This window comes from Chlorocebus sabaeus, chromosome 23, assembly GCF_047675955.1.
Source record: "Chlorocebus sabaeus isolate Y175 chromosome 23, mChlSab1.0.hap1, whole genome shotgun sequence".
Classification (NCBI taxonomy): domain Eukaryota; kingdom Metazoa; phylum Chordata; class Mammalia; order Primates; family Cercopithecidae; genus Chlorocebus; species Chlorocebus sabaeus.
Genome location: NC_132926.1, coordinates 2764087 through 2778930, shown reverse-complemented (window position 1 = coordinate 2778930; position 14844 = coordinate 2764087).

The following is a 14844-nucleotide window of genomic DNA, read 5'->3' as shown; positions in this document are numbered from 1 at the left end:
GATTTTCAAGAGAGCAGAGAGGCTAACTTTTAAATGTAATCTTCCTTTTTTAAAAAAGTTGATTCTCTTAAAACACACACACACACATATACACACACACATACACACACATATCACACACACATACACACACGTGCACACACATCACACACATACACACGCACACATATACACACACACATACACACACACGCACACACACATATACACAGACACACACATGTACACAGACACACACATGTACACACACACATACACACACACGCACACACATACACAGACACACGCATGTACACAGACACACACGTACACACACACACACACACACACACACACACGATGTTGGGGATTTCTGTCTCCAGCCATGATGGTGTGATTGGCACCACCCTTGTCCTTCTGCCTTTAATGGCTTTAAAAATGGGCAAAATACATAACGCAAAATACGTTGCCAGGCATTGGACACGAGCCAGCCCCTGAGAGAAGGAAGCACATTGGGGTAGCCCACACACACCCGGACCCCCGGCCTGGGACAGTCACCTGACCACAGCAAGGAGGCCGAGCCCAGCAGGCCCAGCAGAGAGAGTGCAGGTACTGAGTTGAGGCAGAGGTTGGAGTTTTGGGCTGATGAAGCACCTGAAACTTAAAGAGGTGGGTGACACAGAGGAGGGACTTATGGAGAGAGAGTTCGCAGATTTCTGGCTGAGAGCTGGATGGCTTATGCGCAGGGGAAGACTGGCAGACCCAGCAGAGAGCAGTTGATGCACAGCTGGAAGCAGAACTGAGATACCGAAGTTCACGCCCTGCTTGGAGACATGGGAGTTCTGGCCCAACCAGAGTGAAGAGCCATCTTTAAGACTTTCAGCCAAGTCACTATACAACCCACATTTTACTAATAAGGCCCACATTCTAGAGAAGTGATTCTCAATTTGGACGTGGGCTGCCTTTTCCCCTCGTGACCATGTCTGGAGACATTCTTGACTGCCATCAGGGGAGTTGCCACTGCGTGCCGTCTCGTGGGTGGGGACCCAACATGAGGCTAACCATCCTGCATTGCACAAGACAGCCCCCACCACAAAGAATTTTCCAGCCCAAAAGTCAATAGCATTGAGGTTAAGAAATATCATCCTAGAGTAAGTGCTACCCCAAACCCCTGTGGGAGCTGGTAGCCAGCCTTCCAGATGACCCCTCATAATGCTCACCTCCTTTTGTTCATACCCTTTTATAGACCTCCCTACCACAAAGAGGTCCAAGTGGGAGGGGCAGAGGCTTCTGGTCAGCAGTCAGCAATGAGCAGAGGCCTGCCAACAAGCACATGAGTAGGTCTGCAAGCACATTCTGCAGCCACAATTGAGCCTTAGATGACTGCACCCCCAAACAACAGCTGGATGGCAACCTCCTTAGAGACTCTGAGTGAGAACCATTGAGCTAAGTCACACTCAGATTCCTGATCTTTGAAAATGATGTGGCCGGGCGCGGTGGCTCAAGCCTGTAATCCCAGCACTTTGGGAGGCCGAGACGGGCGGATCACGAGGTCAGGAGATCGAGACCATCCTGGCGAACACGGTGAAACCCCGTCTCTACTAAAAATACAAAAAACTAGCCGGGCGAGGTGGCGGGCGCCTGTAGTCCCAGCTACTCGGGAGGCTGAGGCAGGAGAATGGCGTAAACCCGGGAGGCGGAGCTTGCAGTGAGCTGAGATCCGGCCACTGCACTCCAGCCTGGGCGACAGAGCCAGACTCCGTCTCAAAAAAAAAAAAAAAAAAAAAAGAAAATGATGTGACAACAAATGCTTTCGTTTTAAGGTGTTATTTTGTGGGGTAATTTGTTACAGAGCAATAGATAACTAACACAACCCAGCCCTAGCAAAGCCTAAAACTAAGCCTCGATAGGATCAGGGAGAGCCACCAGTAAATTAACTGTCTGCCAGAACAAAACTCAAAACTCTTTAAAGAAAGAAAACATAAACTAGATTCCTTCAAGTGTATGATCTACAATGACCAGCATATAGTAAAAAAATTACCAGACACTCAAATAAACAAGTAATATGGTGCAATGTTTTTAAATTAAAAAAAAACACTTGATAGAAAAGATGGTGAGATGACCAAAATGTTGGAATCAGCAGACAAGGATTTTAAAAGCTATGTTAAAAATATGTTTAATAACTTAAAGAAAAACATGATCTTTATGAGTGAACAGATGTGAAATTTCAGCAGAGAAATAGATGTTCTGTGAAGGAAACCAGTGAAAATTCTATAACTGAAAACAAAATATCAGAAATCAAAATTTTACTTGGTTAAATTAAACTAGACAGATTCATAAAAATTTCCACTCTGAAGAAAAGAGACTAAACAATAATTGTTAAAACATGAACAGAATCTCAATGACCTGTGTGACAATGTTAAGCAGTCTAACATAAATGTAATTCAAGTCTTACAAGAAAGCAAAGACAGAGAATGGAAAGGAAAAATATTTTGAAGAAATAATGATTAAAATTTTTCCAAATGTGGTAAAAACAAACGACAACAACAAAAAACATCAACTTGCCAATCCAAGAAACTAAATGAACCCCCAAGCATGATAAATACAATGAAAACCATGAATAGGTACATTATAGTCAAACTGCTGAAAACCAAAATAAAGAGAAAACTTTAAAAGCAACCAGAGCAAAATGGCAAAATAAATGCAGGGGAACAATGACACAAATGAAAACTGTCTTTTCATTAGAAATAATCAACCAACCACAGAATGACATGGATGAAGAACGAAAAGAACTATAATCCAAGACTTTTAGGTCCATCAAAAATATTCTTCAAAAGTGAGGATGAAATGAAGAGATTTTTGATTATTAAACATTGAAAGAATTAAAAGCCAGCAGACTTTCACCACCAGAAACTCTAAATAGAGTTCTTAAGCTGAAGAGAAGTGACACCAGAGGAAACAGATTTACAGGAAGAAATGGTAAGTGCTTAAAAAAAAAATAAAAAAAAAAGTAAACATGTAAATTTAAAACACTAGCTTTTTCCTTAATTTTCTTAGAAGACAAATGTACATTTAAAGCAAATGTAATAGCATTATAAGGTGGGGTTTATAATATATATATAACTAAAATTATGACAATAGTACAAAGGATGGGGAAGAAAATGAAGTTGTACTCTTATTAGTTTCTTAGATTTGTGAAGTGTGAATAGTAATGTGTGAAACGAAACAGTATTAATTATAAGCAGACTGTGATAAGAACACATATTGTAATCCCTAAACTACTAAAATATAAAAATAAAAAAATAATAGCTAAAATGCCAATGACAGAGCTTTTCTAAAAGAATACAACAAGATATTCAGTTATTCCCAAAAAAGGCTATAAAAGAGGAAGCGGAGTACAAAGCACATGGGGTAAATATAAAACAAGTAAGCAGATATTAGACTTAAAAACAGCTACACCAATAATTTAGTATAAATGAGCTAAATACTAATAAAAAGTCAGTGATTGTCAGAATAGATTTTATAAAGCAATGCCTGACTGTATGAGTATAAAATACAAAGACACAGATAGGTTGAAAGTAAACAGATGGAAAAAGATATAGCATGAAAATGGTTAAAATAAGAAACATGGTGTGGTTGTATTACAAGAAGACAAAGTAGGCATTAAGACAAAATGTATTTCTTCAAATAAAGAAGGACACTTGATAGTGACAAAATGGTTAATCCAACAGAAAGTTATAAAAATCCTAACTTTGCACCTAATAATAGTTTCAAAATTCATAAAGCAAAAATTGATTAAAAGAAAGAGAAAAATAGGCTGGGCACAGTGGCTCACTCCTCTAATCCCAGCCCTTTGGGAGGCTGAGGTGGGCAGATCACAAGGTCAGGAGATCGAGACCATCCTGGCTAACATGGTGAAACCGCATCTCTACTAAAAATACAAAAAATTAGCCGGGTGTGGTGGCGGGTGCCTGTAGTCCCAGCTACTCAGGAGGCTAAGGCAGGAGAATGGCATGAACCCAGAAGGCAGAGTTTGCAGTGAGCCAAGATCACGCCACTGCACTCCAGCCTGGGTGACAGAGAGAGAGACTCTGTCTCAAAAAAGAAAAAAAGAAAGAAAGAGAAAAATAGACAATTCACCAATCATAACTGGAGATTTTAACACCTCCATCTCAGTAATTATAGAACAAAGAGATAAAAAGTCAGTAAGGATATAAAAGATTGGAACAATACTATCAACAAACTTGACCTAATTGACATTTTCAGAATATCTCACTATGCAACTTCAAAATACACATTTTTTTCAAGTGCATATGGAATGTTCACCAAAATTAACCATATTCTGCACCATAAAATGTCTCAATAAATTTCAAAACATTAAAATCTTACAGAGTGTTTCCTGGTCACAACAAAATTAAGTTACAAATCAATAACAATAATATATCTAGAAAATTCCTCCAAAGTTTTGGAAAATAAATAATATACTTCTAAATAATTCATATGGCAAGAAAACAGCAGAGAAATTAGAAAATATTTTAACTGAATGATAATGAAAACCAAAAAAAAAACAAATTTTATGGAATACAGTTAAAGCAGTTTCTAGAAAGAAATGTATAACTCTAAACATTCATAATAGGGAAAAAGTAAAAATTAACAATTAATAGTTTAAGCATACATGTTAGCAACCTAAAAAGAAAGAACATATTAAACCTACAGTAAATAGAAGGAAAGAAATAATAAAGAGCCCAAATCAATGAAATACAAAACAAGCCAATAAGAGAGAAAAATAACAAAACCAAAAGATACCTCTTTGAAAAATTAATTAAATTGAAAAATCCCAGTAAGACTAATCAAGAAAAAGAACACAAATTACAAAATAACTTTCTGTATGACAAACAAAAACTCTGTGTATTTATGTTGCACAACATGATGTTTTGATATACGTATACTCAAAATATCTGAAATGGAAGATAAGCTGTCACTACAGATCCTACAGATACCAAAAGAAAAACTACTAAATACTATGTATGAACAACTTTATGGCAGTAAACTCAACAATTTAGATGAAATGGACAAATTCCCTGAAAAACACAAGTTAACAAAAGTGACTCAAGAAAAAATAGAAAAAATGAATAGCCCTACTTTTCAGTATACTATTGCTTCATAACCAATCCCAAAGCTTAGTAACTTAACAATTATTTTGTTGTTGCTAAGTTAACTGACCTCAGCTGGGTGGTTCTTCTTTAAGTGGTGTTGTCTGGGATGACTCACTCTGGTGCTTTTGACTGGCAGCTGGGCCAAACTGGAAAGTTCAAGAAGGCATTAGTCACATGTCTGGTACCTCAGTGCTCCTCCACATGATCTCCCCATGGGAGCTTCCTCATAGCATGGTGGTCTCAGAGCCATCAGATGTTTTACATCGTGTCTGGCTTCGAGAGAGAAAGCTAAAATTCTAAAATTTATATGCAAATGCACAGTACTTAAAATATCAAAACAAACTTGAAAAAGAATAACAAAGTTGGAAGACTCCCAGTATCTAATTTTCAAGACTTACTATAAAGCTATGGTAATCCAAATTAGAATCATTGTAGCAAAAAGATAGACACATAGATCAACAGGAAAAAATAGAGCCCAGAAATAGACCCAAACATAGATCCTTAATTGATTTTCCACAAAAGTGCTCAGGCAATTTAATGGGGAAAATGTATTCTTTCTCTATTGCTGCATAACACATTAGCACAAATTTAGCAGAATAAAACAACACTGATTTCTTATTTCACATATAATTATATATTTAACATATTTCTATAGGTCAGAAGCCTTTGCATTGTGTAAGTGAGTTCTCAGCTTAGGGTCTCAAAAGGCTAAAACCAAGCTGTCAGCCTGCATGTGCTCTCATATGGAACTTGGACTCCTCTTCCAAGCAAGTTCCTTTTGGTCGTAGGATTGAAGCCCTCAGTTCCTGGAGACCACTCCCTGTTCCCTGCCGTGTGGCCCTCTCCATGACAAGCTCTCTCACTTTGAACTTTTTTGACTTCTTTTAAGGTCAGGCCAAGAAAGGATAATCTTCCTTCTGACTAACCCAAAGTCAACTGATAAAAAGCCTTAATTCCCATTCCAGCTTCTAGAGCCTGCCTGATTTCCTTGACTCATGGCCCCTTCCTCCATTTTCAAAATCAGCAGCAGTAGGCCGAATTCCTAGCACGTTACATCATCTGACCTTCTCTTCTGTCCCTCTCTTACACATTTGAGGATCCTTGTGATTACATTGAAGCCACCCAGATAGTCTAGGATAATATCCCTATCTTAAAGTCAGCTTGAGGTAGGAGGCAGGACCTGACTCCAGACCGGATAGAAGACTGGCTGAAACAGGGAAGAGGCCCCAAAAGCACCTCTCTATAAGACATGCCCACCAGCACCATGACAATTCACCACTGCATGGCAACTCCTGGAAGTTACCACCTTTTTTTTTTTAAAGAAATTTCTGAATAACCCAACTCTTAATTTGTGTGTAATTAAAACTGGGTGTAAACATGACAACAGAACTGCCCCTGAGCTGCTACTCTGGGGAAACCACTTGTGGGTTAACCCTGTTCTGCAAGGAGCAGTGCCTCTGCTGCTGCTGTACACTACCGCTTCAATAAAAGTTGCCATGTAACACCAGCTCACCCTTGAATTCCTTCCTGGATGAAGCCAAGAACCTTCCCAGGCTAAGCCCCAATTTGGGGGCTCATCTGCCCTGTATCAAGCTGAGCAGAAACCTTAATTCTGTCTGCTACCTTGACTTGTTTCTAACATGTACCATGATATTCAAGGTTCCAGGGACTTTGTGGAGCCATTTCTCTGCCTACCCTAGGAGACATCTTAGAATTTTTCCTACCACAGAATAAGGGTAACATTTTAAACAAATGATGTTAAATCATCTGTATAGAGAAAAAGTAAAACTCAATTCTTACCTCACACAAAAATTAATTAAATTAATAATAGATGTAGGCTGGGCGCAGTGGCTCACGCCTGTAATCCCAGCACTTTGGAAGGCTGACATGGGCAGATCACAAGGTCAGGAGATCAAGACCATCCTGGCTAACATGGTGAAACCCCGTCTCTACTAAAAAAAAAAAAAAATACAAAAAATTAGCCAGGCATGGTGGCAGGCACCTGTAGTGCCAGCTACTCGGGAGGCTGAGGCAGGAGAATGGCATGAACCCAGAAGGCAGAGTTTGCAGTGAGCTAAGATAGTGCCACTGCACTCCAGCCTGGGTGACAGAGTGAGGCTCCGCCTCAAAAATAATAATAATAATAATAGATGTAAATGTAAACACTGTATAATATAAACATCAAAACTAAAGCTATAAAAAGATATACGGATGACCAACAAGAACATTAAAAGATGTTTAACATCATTAGTTATTAGCAAAGTGCAAATCAAAATCACAAGATACCACTTCCCAGCCACTAAAATAGCTACAATTAAGAGAGAGAGAGAGCAAGAGAAAGAAAGGGAGGGAGGAAGGAAGGGGAAAAGGAAGGAAGGAAAGACAGAAAGAGTTGGTGAGGACGTGAAGAAATTGGAACCCTCATGACCTTGCCGGTGGGAATGTAAAACGGTGCAGCCACTGTGGAAAACAATATAGTGGCTTGTCAGGTAAACATAGAGTTGCCATATGACCCAGAAATTTCATTCCTAGAAATATGCCAAAGAAAATTGAAAACATGTCAAACAAAAACTTGTACACACATTTCAGAGAAGCATTATTCGTAACAGTCAAAAAATAGAAACAATCCAAATGGCCATCAACTGATGACAACATATGGCACATCCACACAATGGAATGTTATTTCATCATAAAAATGAATGACGAACTTTTATATGCTTCAACATGATAAACTGTGAAAATGTGTTTAAGAAGCCAGACACAAAAGGTCACATATAGAATGATTCCATGTAGGCTGGGCGCAATGGCTCACGCCTGTAATCCCAACACTTAGGGAGTCTAAGGCGGGCGGATCACGAGGTCAGGAGATCCAGACCATCCTGGCTAACACGGTGAAACTCCATCTCTACCAAAAATACAAAAAATTAGCCAGGCGTGGTGCGGGCACCTGTAGTCCCAGCTACTTGGGAGGCTGAGGCAGGAGAATGGCATGAACCCGGGAGGCGGAACTTGCAGTGATTGCAGTGAGCAGAGATGAAGCCACTGCACTCCAGCCTGGGCAACAGAGCGAGACTCCATCTAAAAAAAAAAAAAAAAAAGAAACCCTGTGCTTAGTAAGTCAATCCTGATGTCCCTCTCCCCAACTCCTGGCAACCACTCATCTACTTTCTGTCCCTATGGAGCTGCCTATTCTGTACATTTCATACCCATGGAATTATTCTTTTTTTTTTTTAGACGGAGTCTTGCTCTGTCACCCAGGCTGGAGTGCAGTGGTGTGAACTCAGCTCACTGCAAGCTCTGCCTCACAGGTTCACGCCATTCTCCTGTCTCAGTCTCCAGAGTAGCTGGGACTACAGGCACCCGCCACCACACCTCGCTAATTTTTTTGTATTTTTAGTAAAGACGGGTTAGCCAGGATGGTGTCGATCTCCTGACCTCGTGATCCACCCGCCTCAGCCTCCCAAAGTGCTGGGATTACAGGCATGAGCCACCGCATCTGCTAATTTTTTGTATTTTTAGTAAAGATGGGGTTTCACCATCTTGGCTAGGCTGGTCTTGAACTCCTGACCTCGTGATCCACCCACCTTGGCCTCCCAAAGTGCTGGGATTACAGGCGTGAGCCACCGCGCCTGGCTGAAAAGACATTTTCAAAGATGAAATGCATAAAATATCATTACTGGCAGCATTCGCAACAGATTTTGATGATAGGAAACATAACTTTGAACCCCAGTTAAGTGAAAATGTTATCCCTCCACCAAAATTCCATTTTTCTCATTACAAAAAAATTTACTGAGTTATTGTTTTGAATTCTGTCAATGAAAAAAGTGAAACTACAAAACTTCTAGAAGAAAACTTAGGTGGAAATCTTCATGACTTTGGGATAACTAAAGATTTCTTAAGATACAAAAAAGTACTCTGCCACCATAACATTTTTAAAACTGATACAGATTTCTAAAAATTAAAAACTTAGGATTTCCAAAAGTCATCATTAATAAAATAATATGAAAGGAAAGATAGTTGCAATACATATATCTGAGAAAAGTCTTGCATCCAGAATATACACAAAACTTCTACAACTCAACAGTAAGAACACAAACAACTCAATTTGTTTAATGGGCAAAATATTTGAACAGACATTCCATGAAAAAAGATACATGAATGGCCAATGAGGACATGAAAAGATGTTCAACATGTTCATCAGTGAAATTCATTTTAAAACGATGAAGAATTATCACCAAATACCCACCAGGATGGCTAAAATTTAAAAGACTGAAAATACCAAATATTGGAGGGGATATACAGCAATTGGTACTGTCGCACAATGCTGATAAGAGTGGAAAATGGTGCAAACACTTCAAGAAACAGTTTGGCAATTTCTTAAGAAATTGAACGCACACCTTCCCTATGAGCCAGCAATCTACCCCTAGGTATTTAACCATGGAAAATGAAAGCATATGTTCATAAAGATACATGCACAAGACTTTTCATACCAGCTTTAGTCATAACAGCCAAAAACTGGAAATAATACAAATGTCTATCATCAGTTAAGCAGATAAATGTTGGCATTTTTATACAGTGGAATAATAATTAGCAATAAAAAAATGAGGCCTGCAACCCAGATGACAGACATCATGTTGAATGACAGAAGCCAGGCACAAAGAGTACTCTGGGGTCCATTTCCATGACATTCTGAGCCAGGGGCACTGAGCTGGAGTGGTAGATGTCCCAGGAATCAGTTCTGCTCCAGGGAGGAGAACAGACTGGGAACTGGCACAGGTAGCTTCCTGGATGAGGGAGGTTTCTTTATCTTGACTGAGGTGGTGGTTACGTAAGTGTGTATGTATATTGTGTGTGTGTGTGTGTGTGTGTATGGTTTAATTATGTCCCCACCCAAATTTCAACTTGAATTGTATCTCCCAGAATTCCCACGTGTTGTGGGAGGGACCTGGGGGGAGGAATGTGAATCATGGGGTCTGGTCTTTCCTGTGCTATTCTTGTGATAGTGAATAAGCCTCATGAGAGCTGATGGGTTTATCAGGGATTTCTGCTTTTTGCTTCTTCCTCATTTTGTCTTGCCACCACGATGTGATGTAAGAAGTACCTTTTACCTCCCCCCATGATTCTGAGGCCTCCCCAGGCACGTGGAACTATAAGTCCAATTAAACTTCTTTTACTTTCCAGTCTCAGGTATGTCTTTATTAGCAGCGTGAAAACAGACTAAATACATACATATATATGTATATCTATATATGTGTGTATATATATACACACATATAACAACTCATTGAACTGTACACTTAAATTCAATGCATTTTATTATATGTAAACTATATCATAATATACTTGATTTTTAAAAACATCATATAGGCCAAATAAAACATGTTTGTTGACTGAATGTGACTCATGTGCTACCAGTTTGCAACCTCAGCTAGAGAGTTAAATGAGGTGAAGGTCAGTCCCCCAATCCTTCTGACCATGTACATGTGGGCCAGTTGCATTATGTGCTCTTAGGACAGACACTTTCATTTTTAAGGTTCTTTATTGGGGTGCAGGAGCAAAGAAAAAAGAAAGAGAAAGACAGAGTGACAGAAAGAAGGAAGAAGGGAATGGAGGGAAACACCAATTATCATCACTCCAACTCCTTATTTGGTCCAAATGAAGGTGACTGGTGTGGCCTGCCATAGGTGCAATGGGGTGACCCCCTCAGCCTGAGGCTTTAGTACCTCAGGCTCCCAGGCTTGTGAGTCAAGCATCATCTGAACAAGCAAGGCATGCAGCTCCATCTTATGCTGCTGTAGTGACAGAAATGGGTCCTGATATGGTTTGACTGTGTCCCCACCCAAATCTCATCTTGAATTATAGTTCCCATAATCCCCATGTGTCGTGGGAGGGACATGGCGGCAGGTAATTGAATCATGGGAATGATTTTCCCCATGCTGTTATCATAATAGTGAGTGAGTTCTCACGATATCTGATGGTTTTATAAGCATCTGATATTTCCCCTGCTGGCACTTCTCTCTCCTGCCACCATGTAAAGAAGGACATGTTTGCTTCCGCTTCTACCATGATTGTAAGTTTCTGTAGGCCTCCCCAGCCATTCAGAACTGTGAGTCAATTAAACCTCTTTCCTTTACAAATTACCCAGTCTTGGGCAGTTCTTTGTAGCAGCATGAGAACAGACTAACACAGTAAATTGGTACTGGGAGTGAGATGCTGCTGAAAAGATTCCTGAAAATGTGCAATTGACTTTGGAACTGGGTAACAGGCAGAGGTTGAAACCGTTTGGAAGGTTCAGAAGAAGACAGAAAGATGCGGGAAAGTGTGGAACTTCCTAGAGATTTGTTGAGTGGCTTTGACCAAAATGCTGATCATGGTATAGAAAATGAAGTCCAGGCTGAAGTGGTCTCAGATGGAGATTAGAAATTTGTTGGGAACTGGAATAAAGGTAACTCTTACTATGCCTTTAGCAAAGAGACTCGTGGCATTTTGCCCCTTCCCTAGAGATCTGCGGAACTTTAAACTTGAGAGAGACGATTTAGGGTATCTGGCAGAAGAAATTTCTAAGCAGCAAAGCATTCAAAAGGTGATCTGGGTTCGGGATGGGTGCAGTGGCTCACGCCTGTAATCCCAGCACTTTGGGAGGCTGAGGCGGGCGGATCACGAGGTCAGGAGATTGAGACCATCCTGGCTAACACAGTGAAACTCTGTCTCTACTAAAAATACAAAATTAGCTGGGTGTAGTGGCAGGCACCTGTAGTCCCAGCTACTCAGAAGGCTGAGGCAGGAGAATGGCAAGAACCCGGGAGGTGGAGCTTGCAGTGAGCTGAGATCATGCCACTGCACTCCAGCCTGGGCAACAGAGCAAGACTCCATCTCAGAAAAAAAAAAAAAAAAAAAGAGGTGATCTGGGTTCTCTTAAAAGTGCTCAGTTTTATGCATTCACAAAGAGATGGTTCAGAATTGGAACTTATGTTTAAAAGGGAAGCAGAGCATAAAAGTTTGGAATATTTGCAGCCTGACAATGCAATAGAAGAGAAAAATCTATTTTCTGAGGAGAAATTCAAGCCAGTGGCAGAAATTTACGTAAGTAGTGAGGAGTCAAATGTTAATCACCAAGACAATGCAGAAAATGTCTCCAGGGCATGTGAGAGGCCTTCACAGCAGACCTTCCCATCACAGGCCAGGAGGCCTAGGAGGAAAAAATGGTTTTGTGGGCTGTGCCCAAGGCCTTAATGTTTTGTGCAGTCTCAGGATTTGGTACCCTGTGTCCCAGTTGTGGTTAATGGGGCCAACATATGAAGTCCAGACCATTGCTTCAGAGGGTGCAAGCCCCAAGCTTTGGTGGCTTACTTGTAGTGTTGAGCTTTTGGGTGCACAGAAGTCAAGAATTTAGGTTTGGGAACCTCCACCTAGATTTCAGAGGATGTATGGAAATGCCTGGATGTCTAGGCAGATGTTTGCTGCAGGGGTGGAGCCCTTGTGAAGAATCTCTGCTAAGGCAGTGTAAAAGGAAATGTGGGGTTAGAGCCCCCACATGAGAGTCCCCACTGGGGCACTGCCTAGTTGAGCTGTGAGAAGACAGTCACTGTCCTCCACACCCCAGAATGGTAGATCCACCAACAGCTTGCACTGTGCACCTGGAAAAGCCACAGACACTCAACACTGGCTTGTGAATGCAGCCAGGAGGGAGGCTGTACCTGCAAAACCACAGGGGTAGAGCTGCCCAAGGCCTTGGGAACTTAACCTCTTGCAACATTGTGACCTGGATGTGAGACATGGAGTCAAAGGAAATTATTTTGGAGCTTTAAGATTTAATTACTGCCTCATTGGATTTTAGATATGCATAGGGCCTGTAGCACCTTTGTTTTGCCAAGCTCCTCCCATTTGGGATAGGTGTATTTACCCAATGCCTGTGCCCACATTGTGTCTAGGAAGAAACTAACTTGCTTTTGATTTTACAGGCTCATAGGTGAAAGGGACTTGCCTTGTCTCAGATGAAACTTTGGACTTGGACTTTTGGGTTAATGCTGGAATAAGTTAAGACTTTGAGGGACTGTTGGGAAGGCACGACTGTGTTTTAAAATGTGAGGACATGAGATTTGGGAGGGGCCATGGGCAGAATGATATGTTTGGCTGTGTCCCCACTCAAATTTCATCTTGAATTGTAGTTCCCATAATACCTACATGTTGTGGGAGAGACATGGAGGGGGGTAATTGAATCATGGGGGCAGCTTTCCCCATGTTGTTCTCATGATAGTGAATGAGTTCTCATGAAATCTGATGGTTTTATAATCATCTGGCATTTCCCCTGCTGGCATTTCTCTCTCCTGCCACCATGTGAAGAAGGACATGTTTGCTTCCCCTTCCAACATGAATGTAAGTTTCCTGAGGGCTTCCCAGCCATGTGGAACTGCGAGTAAATTAAACCTCTTTCTTTTATAAAGAAAGAAAGAGGCTGTTCTTTATAGCAGCATGAGAACAGACTAATACAGACACAATGTTCACCCCATCTAAACCCTCTTCCTAGATACCCAGGAAGGCAACATTCCCAGCCTCCTTAAAGTTGGGTGGGGACCATGTGACTAAATCCTGGCCAATAAGATGTTGTGAAAGGAATGTACACCACCTCTAGAACTGGCCATAAAAACAAACTCCCATGCACTTCCCAGCTCTCTTCCTCTTCCACCACCACTTTGGAGGCCGGGTGGTTGGACATCCAGGTGGTGGAGCCTCAGCATGGAACAGGCTGAGATTCCACAGTCACTGCTTGGCAAAAGCTGTGAGGATACAAGACACCCAACCTACTTCTGGCTTTCTGTGAGCAAGAAATAAATATTTGTTGCGTCTAAACTCTGAGAACTGGAGGTTGTTATCCTAGCTAATCCCTAACACGGGCATGTCACACAGACTTCTGGGTGTGTATCCACTTCTATTACTGTGAAAAACACCAAAAGAAAACAGGAAAGTTTATTGGCTCTTATGTTTTTTTACTACCATCATAAAAAACTCAACAGTAAAAAAACAAACAACTCAAGTACAAAATGGGCAAAGACATGAACAGATATTTCACCAAAGAGAAGATGGAGATAGCCAAAAAGCATACGGAAACATATTCCTCATCATCGGCCATTAGGGAAATGCAAATGCAAAGCAGAAGGAAATATCACTACACAGCTATGAAAATAACTATAGTTTTAAAAAAAATGCTAGCAAGACGCCACAGAAAGTGGTTCTCTTATCCATTGCTGGTGAGAATGTAAAACTGTCAGTGTCTCACAAAGCTAAACCTACATCATAACACCCAGCCCTCACATCTCGCATTTATTCAGAGAAATGAAAATTGACATTTGTGTAAAAACCTATACGTGAATATTCACAGAACCATTATTCACCATACTTGCAGAAACTCTGGTACATGCATATAATGGAACACTACTCAGCAGTAAAAAGGAACAGACTATTGTTACTTGGATCTCAAGAGAATGAATGCTGAGTGAAAAGTCAGCCTTGAAAGATGATGTAGTGTATGATTCCATTTGTACAACATTCTCATAATGACAAAACAATAGAGATGGAGAACAGATTAGTAGTTGCTGGAAGACAGGGACAGGGAGGGGGAGGTTACAAATTCCAAGTATGAAGAGGTAGTGCAGGGGCGTGCATTGTGATGATGATGTGTCTTGACTCTGGTGGTGGTGATCGAAATTTA